General features: G+C 44.3%; 1 long non-coding RNA gene across 1 annotated transcript; it reads right to left on the minus strand.

Annotated features, from left to right (window-relative positions):
- Positions 1 to 1,870: 1,870 nt before the first annotated feature.
- LOC113981248 lies at positions 1,871 to 14,373 on the minus strand. The gene is made up of 3 exons (XR_003538364.1): positions 14,262 to 14,373; positions 5,934 to 5,941; positions 1,871 to 1,905 (listed from the first exon to the last, which is right to left on the minus strand). It is a non-coding gene; the product is annotated as an uncharacterized LOC113981248 (long non-coding RNA).
- Positions 14,374 to 14,675: the final 302 nt, after the last annotated feature.

The following is a 14,675-nucleotide window of genomic DNA, read 5'->3' on the forward strand; positions in this document are numbered from 1 at the left end:
AGATCGCGTGGACAGAACATCAGGTCCAATGAACTGGAGACATGAGACGCGTGCACAGACTGAGCTATCCAATCACCTTGTTGTAAGCATGTGCCCCAAACAAACTAAACTGTATAAAAGTTGACTTAATTAAATAATAAATGGAACATATGGCTGACCACATTGGCCTGTATGCCTTATGTTTATGCCCCTCCATCAATATACTGGATATGGGGATAGGGCTGATATGGGGAGTATGGAATGGGGTAAGAGGGTTAAGGAATGTATAAACTAAGGGGTGCTACAGGGAAGAGGGAGAAAGGGTTGCTTCTAAAATCTACTTCTATTACCTATAAAACTTATAAGGTAGAAAAATAAGAAAACCATTAGGGGCTTAAGGCATCAGATCTGACTGGGGCATGGTTAACTATAAAAAGAACAGGTGACCTCAATGGGATGCAAACGACGGTCATCAAAAAGAAAAATAGCCTCTTGGAGTTATAAGGGAATAGCGGTTCTCATCCCTAGTGTTCCAAGAAAAGAAACCCTTGTTTTCTGCTGTGGAACAGATAGGGCCCAAGATTTACTTCTGAGAGAACACACTAATAGAGAGAAATCACACTGTTTTGAGAGCACCTCTTGCTGTATAACACTAGATTCTGGATGTTGTGAGCAGGGAGCTTCCAGGAGTATCTACTAAAAGGGTACTTATTGATGTATCTTTTGAGATTGTGATACCAGTAATGATGACCGTCTCTTCATCTACTGGGTTACCAACTACAACTCCCTTGAAAATTAAGAAACTGACCCCACTAATATCCAAAATTGGGACATATGCTATCAAAAATGTGGTTCAGCAACAAATGTTACTTAATCCTTCCTGGTCATTAAAATGAGTAGAATTGTTGATGCAGGTAAATGTTACCTCCATGAAGCTAATCTGAGTACCATATATAGGTATGTTCCCCATAGGATGGCTCGCTTGGCTACATGGATGAACATTGTCCCCTGCCAAACAAATGAAAAGAAGTCTGACTAGTGTCTCCTCAGGATTAGAAATGGGACTTGGAATACTTAATGGTGTAGATGCTGAGATACTTGCAAACAAACTCAGTACAACATTTACTGAGCTGGAAAAACTGAACCAACCCTTAAGATCTTCTCTATCAACATTAGGGACCAAACAATGGCTCACATCTGACACAATGCCTCAATGGGGGAAAAATTAACAAAAATGACAATCAGTTGATCATAGGTGCACTCGGAATAGTCCAGGACAATATCTCATTAGCTCTTAGTTGTATACAGGCATAGTTGTGGATGCAATTTACAGTATCAGCAATAATAAGAGAAGGTGAAGAAGGCATTTTACCCACTGAGATTCCAAAAGTAACTTGGGACAATGCAATTAAATTTGAAAAGGAATTTCAATCCTGGTGATATTTAGTTAATTTCACTTAGCACCCTGTCAGTCATAAAGCTTCAACCTTTGTATTAACAATAGCGAAGGCATCTGTACTTACTATATAGCCTATTATAGCATTAGGATTAAACCATGAGAAAACTGTACTTTATCCAATAGGACACAGAGTGTGGGCTTGTGGAACAGGAGATGAATGGCAAACAATTGATATGTATCCATGTGTAGTGCGTGATCAATGGGGATTTATATGCGAAAGTAACACCATCAGAGGCCAGGATATTGCCTTGACACTGAGCAGAATATTTGTCATTTTGAGATGTAGTCCAAGGAAACCTCTGAAACAGTACATGTATATATTGGGAAAGGATGTATTTATATGAAAACTCCCTGTGAATTTATATTTGTTGATGCCTCAGAGCTTTTTGGATTTTTTAACTTTTGTAGATTTTAGAAGTCATCATCATCATCATGGCTAGGCTTCGCGAACGAAGACTTGGGAAGGGCTCTACCCACATTTCTTGCAAGCGCGTTGGTGGCTGAAAAGGCCAATATGAGAAAGGCATGTCCGGTTGCAAAAGACACAGCAGAAAGACTCCTTAGATGGTATATTCTGCAAGGCTTGATTCTTTCTGCGTTGTCTTTTCTCCAAAGATTTTAGAAGTAGTTGTATAGTAAATGTAGATTTTAATGTAGCTGCATAACATCCCTTACCCTTTAGCATAATAGTTTTCACATACCCAACTCTATTACCCCATTTCATATCAATCCCTCTAAATTCTGTTAGAGTGTTTAGTCTTCTTTTCAAGGTAGAATTGTAGAAAAACACCTCTGTTTAAGAACATCACACCCTAGGCCTGAACAACAAGATACCACACAAAGCAACCTTCAAGCACAGAACTTTGGAGGAGCTCCAAGGACTGTACGTGCTGTGAAGAAGATGAAGATGAGGAAGAAGGGGTCCCAAATGCCCCCAGACCTAATTCCCAGAGGGGCGTGTCAGGGGGCAGAACTTGGCAGAAGCGGAGGTGGATAGATCTGGGATTGGATGGACCATATTATAAAATCATAGACCCACTGTCTGGGTGGGTGCGCGTCGTGTGTATTCCCCTGGGCCTGAGGCCTGATTCAAGGACCCACTCTTTTTATCTTATCCTATACACTAAATTGACCTGGAGTCTTTTCCTCCTTGATCTTATTAGGCAACATTGTAGATAACATTACTGTAGATATAAATAACCCCTCAAATATCTATGTGTGTAACTTTATCTACATAATGGGATGCAATTTTAATTATTCAACTCCTACTACTGTGGGAAGTTCTGAGATTGATTTGCAGGCCTTGTCGAGACCCTGGTTGAGCACAGAAGAATTGTTGCTGCATAAGCCATGGGAACAAGCAGAGTGCTGAACGGTCAAGGATGTGAGAGGTGCCGGAGTGCAGCGTGTGATCAGCGTGTGTTCAGCAGGTGTAGTGGGAGGCTACTAGAGGGGAGTAGCAGACACTGCGGAAAGCTGCCATAAGGAGCTAGGGGGTGGAAACGTTATAAATAGTAACATTAACATGGTATAAAAGGCAGTGACCGTAACAAATAAACATCTCAGTATCCCAATGCGCTGAGTCCGTGCTTCAATACGTCACAAATGGCATTCGAATAGGGACTTGAATAAGATGTCGGAGGGAGGACGTCTTACTGGTGGTCTAGCTTGGCTGGACGATAGGCTGAAAGGAAGCCCAGGTGCACCGCAATTACCTTACTGCTGGACAGAAGGTAAGCAGCTGAGGATGTGATGGGGAACTCTATGCCTCTAGAGCATAAGAATGTAATCAAAGTACTTAAACATATTTTGTATAAGCAACAGTGAGTGCTATCAGATATGGACTTAAAGCGGCTGTTAGCATGGGCTCATGACAATGATCCTAACTTAAATACACACACTGTTTATGATGTGGAACGATGGGACAAAGTTGGAGTCTGTCTCTGGGACAAAGCTACTAAAAACGACAAAGAAGCAGCAGAACTTTTAAGCCCTTGACAGACCCTCTATGAGGCCCTGAAAGTCTATGTTGGGTCCAAGAAATCCGACCCACTGCCCACGGAGACATCCTTAGCCAAGGTTCCTAGTGAACCCATGGGTGCGTGTGTACCACTGCCTCCACTGCCACCACCATCACCGCCACCAGATGGTCCCTTGGTTCCGGGGTTGACCGACCCTGAGAAGGATCTGGATTTGTATCCACCTGATCAGTGTGATCGGTGGAGCGAGGTCCAGAAGCAAGCAAGAGCCACGGGTGATATTGACTTGTTGCAGGCTTTTCTGGTGCATTTTAATAGGCAGACAGGGCCCCAGTGGGAGCCCTTCAATTATGAGATAATTAAGGAACTTCGCAAATTGGTACAGACCTATGGACTGATGGCACCCTTTACCCTGAACCTGCTAGAGGGAGTTGCGGAGGGGCATTATCTTACTCCTTATGACTGGAAACTGCTTACTCAAATGTTACTCTCCCCAATGCAATACACCATTTTCCTTATGGAGTTGCGTGAGGCAGCAGTGGTTCAGGCTATGGACAATTTGGCGCAACCGCAGGGCTCTGCGCTGCGTACTATAGATTTAGAGGTTTTGATGGGAGAAGGGAGGTTTCGGTCCTCTGCAAGTCAAGCTAGGGTGCCCATAGAAGGGCTTTTACAGCTGCGTCAACTTGCATTGAAAGTATTTATAAAGATTCCAGAAGTGGGGCAACATACACGATTTTTTGTCAATATTCACCAGGAGGCCAAGGAGCCGTTCATGCAATTTTTAGATGGGTTGAAAGATGGAGACGATAAGCAAGTTGATAATCTCACTGCTCGAGACATAATATTTAAGCAGCTGGCGATTGAAAACGCTAATGCAGATTGTCAGAAGGTATTGTTACCTATGAAGAACCAAAATCCAACCATAACAGAGATATTGAAAGCATGCCAAAATATAGGCTCACAATCCCATCAGACTGCATTGTTAGCTGAGGCTTTTGCAGCAGTGAAGGTTCAACAGGGCCAGTGTTTTGAGTGTGGGCAAAAAGGGCATTTCAAAAAGAATTGTCTGCAAACCTCTAAGGGTGTGGCCATCCCATCACCTGGGATTTGTCCTTGATGTAGAAAGGGGCAGCACTTTGCTAATCAATGCCACTCAAAGTATAACAAAGAAGAACAGCCTGTGCGATCTCTGAGAAACTGGAATCACAGCGTGCCCAAATGACCTCCCGGTATCCTGCAGTGATGCAAGCGGACTTGTCACAAGCACCGCAGGAAGCACAGGAGTGGATCTGGCTGTTGCATCCCAAAATATAATATCTGCAGAGAGGAATTTGAGCGGTCTCAGTAAAAAGCCATGGGCTACGAAAATTGGGGAAAAAACCTCAGTTTGAGAAGCAGATAAGATATCCCTGGTGTGAAGTGCCCTGCCCAAGCCAGAGAGACCATACCCTGATGTTATCAAGCCTCTGCAGGAGACCTATTGTGCTCTATCTCTCCCTTTGTGTTCCATGAATCCTGTGTATTCTGTAAACCCGAATACCTTTTCCCCCCTATGTAATCCCCCTAAGATAAAGTGGGTTTTCCCCTATGGTGTAAGTGTCAAGACCCCGAAATTTGTAAACCTGGGTTTTCCCCCTTTACCTTACCTCTGTAAAGCCCCCAATTGTAATAAGCCGACCCTCCGATGAATATGCAACCCCCCCCATGAATATGTAGTATCCCAGATCCATAAAATACCAATTTTTGTACGAATAAAGCATTCCAGTTTCTCACGTCCACTGGGATTGCTTAGTTTATTGACTCCCCACTTCTGACCACCGCCTGCAATGCAGATTTAAATGATACCTCGGTTCAGGTCATCTCTACTGGGGTCAAGGGCCCCTTGGGTAGGGTCATGAGTGCTTTGCTAATTGGGAGATCCTCTGTTTCCTGGCAAGGACTGTTCATGCTTCCAGGACTTATTGATTCTGATTATGAAGGGGAAATTAAAATAATGGTTTAGACCCCCAACTCTCCCTGTTGAATTGCTCGGGGGACCAGATTGGCACAATTGATATATTTTAAGGCTAACCCACCACACGCAACTTAACACTGAGGAACCGGTGGGTTTGGATCTACGGGCATGCCTCACATATTTTGGTCACAACCAATTCAACAACAATGCACTACACTATCCTGCATGCTTCAGCATCACCATCTCTGAACTGCGGTGACCATCTCTGGCCTTATGGACAGTGGCGCTGATGTTACTGTGTGGCCACAATCCTGGCCATTGATCCAATCTTTGGCCGCACTGGCTGGGGTAGGTGGTACTACTGCCCCACAGCAAGGTCGTGATACTGTGCTGGCAATTGGACCAGAGAGCCGTGCTGCAACCATTAGACCATTTGTTCTTCCCTTACCATCTTCATTGTGGGGCTGTGACTGTTTGGGACAATGGGGAATGAGAATTGGGACAAGTTTTCTATAGGGGCTGCTGATGTGCAGCATGCTCTTGCCCTCGTGTGGAAGACTGATTCCCCTGTGTGGGTGGATCAGTGGCCCCTGCATAAGGAGAAGATGCATCATCTCCAGGAACTGCATGCCAGACAAATCTTTCCATCCACCTGTCCGTGGAACACTCCTGTGTTTGTTATTAAGAAGAAGAGCGGCAAATGGCGACTGTTGCAGGATTTACGGCAAATAAATGCAGTGATTGAGCCCATGGGGACCTTGCAGCCTGGGTTGCCCTCTCCTGCCATGCTTCCCCAAAATTGGAAGCTTACCGTAGTGAACTTGAAAGACTGTTTTTTTAACGATCCCTTTACATCCTGTAAATGCTCCATGGTTTGCTTTTTTGGTCCCGGAAATTAATGCAGCCGCACCACATTATCGTTATCATTGGATGGTTTTGCCTCAGGGGATGTGTAATAACCCCACTATTTGTCAGTGGTTTGTCTCCAAGGCATTGTCCCCTGTCCAGGTTGCAGTTTCCTGCGACATTGCTTTATCATTATATGGATGATATTTTAATTGCTTCTTAAACAGCAGACGAAAACAGTGAGGTGGTAGCTGCCACCATTCAAGCAGTTATGTCAGCCGGACTCTGTATAGCAGAGGAAGAGGCCCAATCTGTAGCTCCATGGCAATATCTAGGGTGGAGAATTCAGGACCAAACCATACAACCACAGAGAGTGAAGTTTGCACCGCACGTCCACACACTCAACGACTTGCAGAAGTTATTGGGGACTATTGATTGGGTCCGACCATTGTTGGGTTTGACCACTGAGATGTTGCACCCATTGTTTCAGCTCTTGAAGGCGTCCCCTTGACAGCTCACCTCAGATGCTAAGAAAGCCCTGGGCCTTGTGTCCCAAATTCTTACGCAACAGCAAGCTCATAGGTTGCATGATGGTCTGCCTGTTTTCCTGTATGTTATACATTCTGACTTTCAACCATTTGGTCTTCTTGGACAGTGGGACGAGTAGATGAAGGACCCGTTGTAATCTTAGAGTGGATTTTCTTACCACACCAGTTTTCAAAGACAGTTGTTCCTAGGCATGAACTTTTTGCAATGGTAATACAGAAGGGGCGTGCTCGCTTGACCTCACTTCTAGGGTGTGATCCACATGTCATAGTGTTGCCCATGACAAAACAACAGATGGATTGGTTGTTTCAGTCAGATCCATTCTTTCAAATAGCACTAGCTGTGTATGCAGGAGCAATTTCTGTACATTTTCCAGGTTATCCATTGTTTGTTACCCTTGGGTTTACGGGACTAGTGAAAGACCTCAATTTGAGCATGGTTCCTCTTCCTGAAGCTTTTACAGTATTAATGGACGGCTCAGGAAAGACAGGAAATTCTGTTATTGTGTGGCAGATTCATTCATGGCTAGGCTTCGCAAACAAAGATTTGGGAAGGGCTCCACCCACATTTGCTACAGGTGCACTGGTGGCTAAAGAGGCCAATGCGAGATAGACAAGATTGATTGCAAAAGGCCCAGCAGAAAGACTCCTTGGATGGTATCGGCAGGATACAATTCTTTATGCGTTGTCTTTTCGATGGTGATCCTGCGTGCATTCTCAAAGGAAGCAGCAGCATTATGGATTGTGTGCCTCCAGACCTCCCAATTGGAGGCCAGAGTAGACCAGCAATGAAGATCAATGAGGCCAAGGCTGAGATGTTGCTTCAGGGAGTCCTTGTATCTTCTCTTTGGGGCTCCTCTTTTGTGGCGGCCAGTGGCAAGTTCACCACAGAGCATGATCTTGGGGAGGCGGTAGTCCTTCATCCTTGAGACGTACCCTGCCCAACACAGCTGTGTTCTCAGCAACGTGGCCTCAATACTCGTAACTGCTGCCTGTTCTAGAACAGACGTGTTAGTTACTCAATCTGACCAGTAGATGTTTAGGATTGTACGGAGGCAGCGTTGATGGAAGCGTTCTAGGAGTTGCAGGTGGTGGTGGTAAATGACTCATGATTCGGACCCATATAAGAGAGTAGACAGCACAATGGCTCTGTAAACACTGATCTTAGTACTTTTCTTCAAGTGTTTATTTCGCCAAACTCTTTCATGGAGTCTTCCGAAAGCTCTATATGCCTTTGTTAATCTGTTGTCTATCTCTCCATCAATCTTACCATCTGAGGAGATGAGGTTACCTAGGTAATTAAACTGCTGGACTGATTTGAGCTCTGATTCACCAATGGTGATATGGGGATGATGGAAGACATCCTGAGGTGCAGGTTGATAGAAAACTTCAGTCTTCTTTAAGCTGACTTCCAGTCCAAAAAGCTCAGCAGCGTCTGCAAAGCATGATGTTAAACGCTGCGACGAGGGCAACGTCATCAGCATAAAGCAGCTCCCGGACAAGATGATTTAAGGTCTTAGTATGGGCCTTCAGTCGCCTTAGGTTGAATAGGCTTCCATCGGTATGATATCGAATGTAGATACCATATTGATCATCAAGGTCTACCATGGTCCTTTGGAGCATCATGCTGAAAAAGACTGTGAATAGGGTTGGTGCGAGAACGCAGCCTTGTTTCACACCATTACTTATTAGAAAGGGCTCAGGAAGTGCATCACCATATCCAACTTGGCCACGCTGATCCTCATGAAGTAAGATGATCATTTTAAGGAACTTGGGGGGACAACCTAAACGTTCCAGAATCTGCCACAGACCTTTTCTGCTCACAGTATCGAAATCCTTGGTGAGGTCAACAAAGGTTACATAGAGACTTTATTCTGTTCCCTACACTTCTTTGCAGTTGTCTGAGAACAAATACCATGTCTGTGGTGCTCCTGTTGGCTCTGAAACCACATCGACTTTCAGGAAGAAGTTCTTCTGCTGCAGCGGGTATTAGTCTGTTTAAAAGTATTCTTGCCAGGATTTTGCCAGCAATGGATAGCAGAGTAATACCACGGTAGTTTGAGCAGTCTGTTTTATCTCCTTTCTTCTTATACAAGGTGATGATGACTGCATCTTGAAGGTCTGATGGTAGTTCGCCTAGTTCTCAACAGCGCACCACAAACTCGTGGAATTAAGCATGGCGTGCTTGGCCCCCAGATGTATTGGTCACATAATCTGACCAGTGGATGTTTAGGATTGTACGGACGCAGCGTTGATGGAAGCGTTCTAGGAGACGCAGGTGGTGGCGGTAGATGACCCGTGATTCGGAACCATATAAGAGTGTAGACAGCACTATGGCTTTGTAAACACTGATCTTGGTACTTTTCTTCAAGTGTTTATTACGCCATACTCTTTTATGGAGTATTCTAAAAGCACTATATGCCTTTGCTAACCTGTTGTCTATATTGCGGCCATGTTGCTGAGAACACAGCTGCGCTGGGCAGGACACGTCTCAAGGATGAAGGACCACCGCCTCCCTAAGATGTTGCTTTATGGTGAACTTGCCACTGGCTGCCGCAAGAGAGGAACCCCGAAGAAAAGATACAAGGACTCCCTGAAACAACATCTCAGCCTCGGCCATATTGATCAACATAACTGGTCTACTCTGGCCTCCAATCGGGAGGTCTGGAGGCACTGAAGGCAGGCAAGGCCTAGAGAGCAAATATTATATAACAATACGAAAAGTAGAGAGTTAAAATCGGAATATAGATTTAAGCAGAAGCACGAAGAATGTGGTCTTAGAGACAGCGGAGGCCATAACTCATTAAAGAATGCAGGACACATTGACACAAAAGAAGCATATGTCCTCAGGAAAACAGAAGGAACTAAGAGGCTAAAATAAGTATATAGAATGAAAACAAAGGCTGATAAGGAAAGAAGATGAGCTAAAACCCAGGTGTTCTTGCCAAGATATCAGGAATTTTCACCAAATAGGCTAGGAAGGTAGCCAAAGTAGGAAAGTTCACAAAGTTTATCATGGTGATGGAAGAAAGGACAAGAGTTCATGAGGCCAAAGAACAGGAACGACCCCTCAAATTCTCCCCAAGTTGAAGACCACGCCTCTAACTCCGCCTAAACTCCACCTGTTATGAATATTAAAAATGCGTGTTGCAATATTATAAATATTCATATTATATGATGCAATTGTTTGGCAAAAATTGTATAAAAGGTCCAACTGTGACTTGCTGGAACGAAGCACTTTGTCCAGGGAGACCTGGCTGCTTCCCGACACCGTAATAAAGATACCTCCTGCTTATAGACTGAAACTTTGTCTCTGAGCAGTTTTCTCCGCGCCTTTTGGGGCATAAAAATTGGCATCATTTTGGCGAGCCAGGGAGGAGTGGTGAACTCTCTGCATTGTTGATCCAGGGGGCCAAGGGACGTTCTTGGGGCCCCCCTGACTGGATTTCTGTCGGCAGAGTCTCCCGGACCCCATGACTCTACGCCCCAGCGGACAGGAACCTCCTGCTCCAAATTAAGAGGTATTTATGCTTTTGTATTTTAATTTAGAGGGAAAAGCGCTTTATTTGGTGGGGATAGGATGCTACCGCCCGAAGGGGAAGTCGGGGGATGCCTCGGCATTAACCCCAACTGCAGGTTAGAGTCCTGCCAGGTATTAAGAGTTGCAGGTTAAAGTCCTGCCAGGAGGACCCCAAAAGGGGTCACTGAAACGGGTTAAAGTCCCGACACAGCAAAAAAAGAAAAAAAAAAAAAAAGAAGGGAAAAAAAAAAGAAATTCTATTTCTGATTGCTATTTGTATTGTTTTGTTTGCCTTCTGTGTATCATAGACTATTTTGTAAAATGTTGTGTGTGTCATAGTCTATTTTGCTAAACTATTTTGCTAAATGCTTAGAGTTCTATATGGGAAGTGATTCACCTTTTATGCTTTTGTGTATTGTCTTAAACGTGCTTTAGCTCTGGCTTGTCTCGTTCCCTTTCTGTCTTGTGTGGAATATTGTCTAGTAAAGTATTTAAAGTTGCATTTGATTTAAAGATTTGGGAGACTAATAGTCCTTAACTTTTCCTTTTGATCTGTTTCAAGATTTGGGAGTGTTTCTTTTGATTTTCTTGAGACAAGAGGCTTTAGGACCCAGGAGAACTTCTAGTCCTACTAAGGAATTCCTGGAATGCAGTAGTTAGCGATAATGTACTGTGGATCTCTTTGTAATGTTTCATTTTTACATGTTACTTTTTACAAGCTGCTCTGGTCTGTGTTAAAAATGTAGTTTGTTTGATTGTTTATGGGAGATAACCTCGGTAATCCTGAACAAGTAGCAGAAACTACTACGCCATTTGAAACTTAAAAGTGAGGTGATAATTAAAGCTTGGAAAAGACCAAGGGAGTGAATGTTATTGCCAAGGGAGTGAATGTTATTGCCAAGATTCACTCAGATTAAGTATATTCTGCTCTTAAGTGGTAATGCAATAGAAAACTTTAAAGAACTTAAAAGTGTGCAAATGTGTGTGTGTGTGAGCGTCTGAGATGCAGCATCACCGTGAAGCAATTGCAGAGCTAGAAACAGATGAACCAGCTGGATGCTGTATGTATGAAGTGCTGAGACAAGGTAAAAGGTATTTTAAGACAGTGGAATAGATTAAGAAAAGTGTGAGGTTGCTGTGATAGTGTGTCATCTAAGAGAATTTATAAGACAATCAATTTAGAGAAGAGACGAACTAGAATATGACCCTCTAGTGATTTAAAATATTTGCAACTGGAAACCGGCTTAGGAACATGATCCCTGGATCAGCTGGGATATTACTGACGCTCGGATAGTTGGAAGATCCAAGGAGAATCTTTCTTTGAAAGATTAATATCTGTCAGCAGTAACCAGTACATTATAGATAGATATTTTGTGCATGACGCGGTGGGACAGATTGAGAAATCCCAGATAAGTGCATAATTAAGCCCCTATAATAATAATGGGAGGCCAGCAAAGTAAAGAAAGCAGCCTGGTAGAATCAGGAAGGGAGGAGAAAGAGAACACCCTGCAGAAGTCAGAAACGGATGAAAAAGAAAGTAGTTTGCCAGAATCAGAAAAGAATAGAATAGAAAGTAGTCTGCAAAAGTCAGAAAGAGATAGGGAAGAAAGTAACCCTCAGAAACCAGGAAGGGATGAAAGAAAAAAGGACGGAAAGCATAAAAATAGAATAGATACGGAAAGTTTAGAGAACGATCAGGAAGAAGGGATTGGCTATTTGTCCAGGGAGACCTGGCTGCTTCCCGGCGCCGTAATAAAGATACCTCCTGCTTATAGACTGAAACTTTGTCTCTGAGCAGTTTTCTCCGCACCTTTTGGGGCATAAAAATTGGCATCAACACACCATCTATAACGCTGCTGTTTCCTTCGAGAAAGCATGCAGGATCACTCTCGAGGAGAAAAGACAACGCAGAAAGAATCGTGCCTTGCAGTATATACCACCTAAGGAGTCTTTCTGCTCTGTGTTTTGCAATCGGATATGTCTATCTCGTATTGACCTCATTAGCCACCAGCGTGCTTGTAACAAACGTGGATAGAACCTTCCTAAATCTTTGTTCGCGAAGCCTAGCCATGATGCTTGGCCCCCATGTTTCCAGACTTCAGGTGGAATTCCATCAACCCCAGCTGCCTTGCCAATTTTCACCTGCTGTATTACCTTAAGAGTTTCTTCCATACTAAGGGCAGTATCCAATTCATTCTTCACTGGTTGTTGTGTAATGTACTGGATTGCTGAGTCTTGAACTATACGGTTGGTACTGAAAAGAGTCTGAAAGTGTTCAGACCATCGATTCAGAATGGAGGTTTTCTCTGTGAGAAGCATTTGACCATCTGCACTGAGTAGAGGGCTTTGGACCTGGTATGTATGCTGTTTTCAGGGCCTCATAGAATCCTCTGTAATCACCCGTATCTGCGCATCATTGAATTTTTCCTGCTAGACTGATCCACCACTTGTTCTGGATGCCATGAAGTTTCTGTTGGAACTTGCTGCATGCAAGACGAAAGGCTGCTTTTCTTACATGACAGGATGGCAGTGCAAGGTGTGCTTGGGGAGCAGATCTCTTCTTCCTCAACAATTCCTGGATCTCTTGATTGTTTTCATCAAACCAGTCCTTATTCTTCTTGAAGGAGAACCCTAAAAATTCTTCAGAGGACTGCTGGATGCTGTTTTTAATATGGTGCCAGAGTGTTTCAGGAGAGGAATCTATAGAATCTATGGAATGGTTTTCGAGCCTAGTTTGAGGATTTGCCTGGAATCTGTCTCTCACTGTGACTGATTGGAGATTGTTAACTTGGAGTCTTCTCCTTGGGATACCACCCCTTTTGGGTTTGAACTTAAGGTTGAAGTTAAGTTTACAGCGCACAAGTCGATGGTCTGTTGGGCAATCTGCACTAGGCATCACGTGGGTATGGTGGACATCATGGACATCTCTCCATCGCACCAAGACATAATCGATGAGGTGCCAATGCTTCGATGTGGGATGCATCCAGGTTGTCTTCAGACTATTTTTCTGCTGAAAGATAGTGTTAGTGATGGTGAGCTGTTGTTCTGCACAGAATTCTAGCAAAAGTCGACGATTATCATTGCAGTTTCCAACACCATGCTTGCCTAATACTCCTTTCCATGCTTCAAAGTTCTTTTCTACTCTGGCGTTGAAATCACCAAGGATAATGATCTTATCACCTGCAGGGACCTTTTGGGTAAGGTGGCACAGATTGGTGTAAACTTTATCTTTTTCGGCAGGGTCAGCTTGGAGAGTTGGGGCATATATACTAAAGAGGACAACATGTTGCTTGTTGTGTAGTGGAAGGCGTAAGGAGATAATGCAGTCAGAATGACCTGTCGGCAGATTTTCGAGTTTAGGAACAATGGTGTTTTTAATCATGAAGCCAACTCCTGAGAGATGCCTTTCGGTTCTGGGTTTACCTGACCAAAAGAGTGTGTAACCGGCACCATGTTCTCTAAGGCTTCCTTCCTCGTGGAGACAAACTTCACTGAGAGCAGCTATGTCGATGTTGAGACATGACAGTTCGTGGGCAATTAGGGCAGAGCGACGCTCAGGACGTCCACTATCCGCAGTATCAAGCATGGTTCTGATGTTCCAGCATGCGAGTGTCAATTTGGGTACACCTTTGGAGGCAGGTGTAAGCCTTTGTCTTTTGATCTTAGTGTGACCACATTAGTAGAAGATGCCTGTTGGCAGCGGTTAACCAACCAGGTGAAGGGGGAGATGAGCTTTGGTTAGGCCACCTTTTCTAGGCCCCTCTCCGAGTGGAGCAAGCAGTGCTGTCCTTGAAAAAGGTTGCTTGGTCATTCAGGATGCTGCCCAAAGAGACTGTCATCTCTGGGGTTGGTCTCAGGTGACCAAAGTCCTGAACCGCCTGTGTGCAGGGTTGAGTCTGCAGCTTCCGGTGCACCTTTCACCTGCCGTTTTGACCCTCGCCCATCACTACAGGGCTTTACAAATGTGGGTATAAACCTTCGAGCCTGCGCAGTGGATTTTTAGGTGAGACACAGTATGCGCAGAACTGGACCCACCCTTTAATCCTGAGGTTCATCTGGCCAGGGCCGAGCAAGCTTGGACGGTGGCAGCGAGGTCCTCAGGACGTAGGTTTAATTAGAGTATCCTTCTCTTAGATGGATGGCCTTACAGGGCTAAGCGAGCTCCATCTGCCCGGGTTTGGAATTAGAGTTGTCTTTGTCCTAGGATGACTGCCAGAAGGCTAACGAGCTCATCCTGCCAATGGACATGTTTTATCTGTCCCTTCGGTTTTGACTTGTCTGGCATGGGAGACCCTACCGAAGGTATGTACCATCACCAGCATAGCTCGGAGCTGCATAGGGGTACACAGGCTTCTCTCCCACTAAAACGGTTAGGGCAAGCCTTTCACTC

This window comes from Neopelma chrysocephalum, unplaced genomic scaffold (genome assembly GCF_003984885.1).
Source record: "Neopelma chrysocephalum unplaced genomic scaffold, ASM398488v2 Primary Assembly neopelma1_96311, whole genome shotgun sequence".
Taxonomy (NCBI): domain Eukaryota; kingdom Metazoa; phylum Chordata; class Aves; order Passeriformes; family Pipridae; genus Neopelma; species Neopelma chrysocephalum.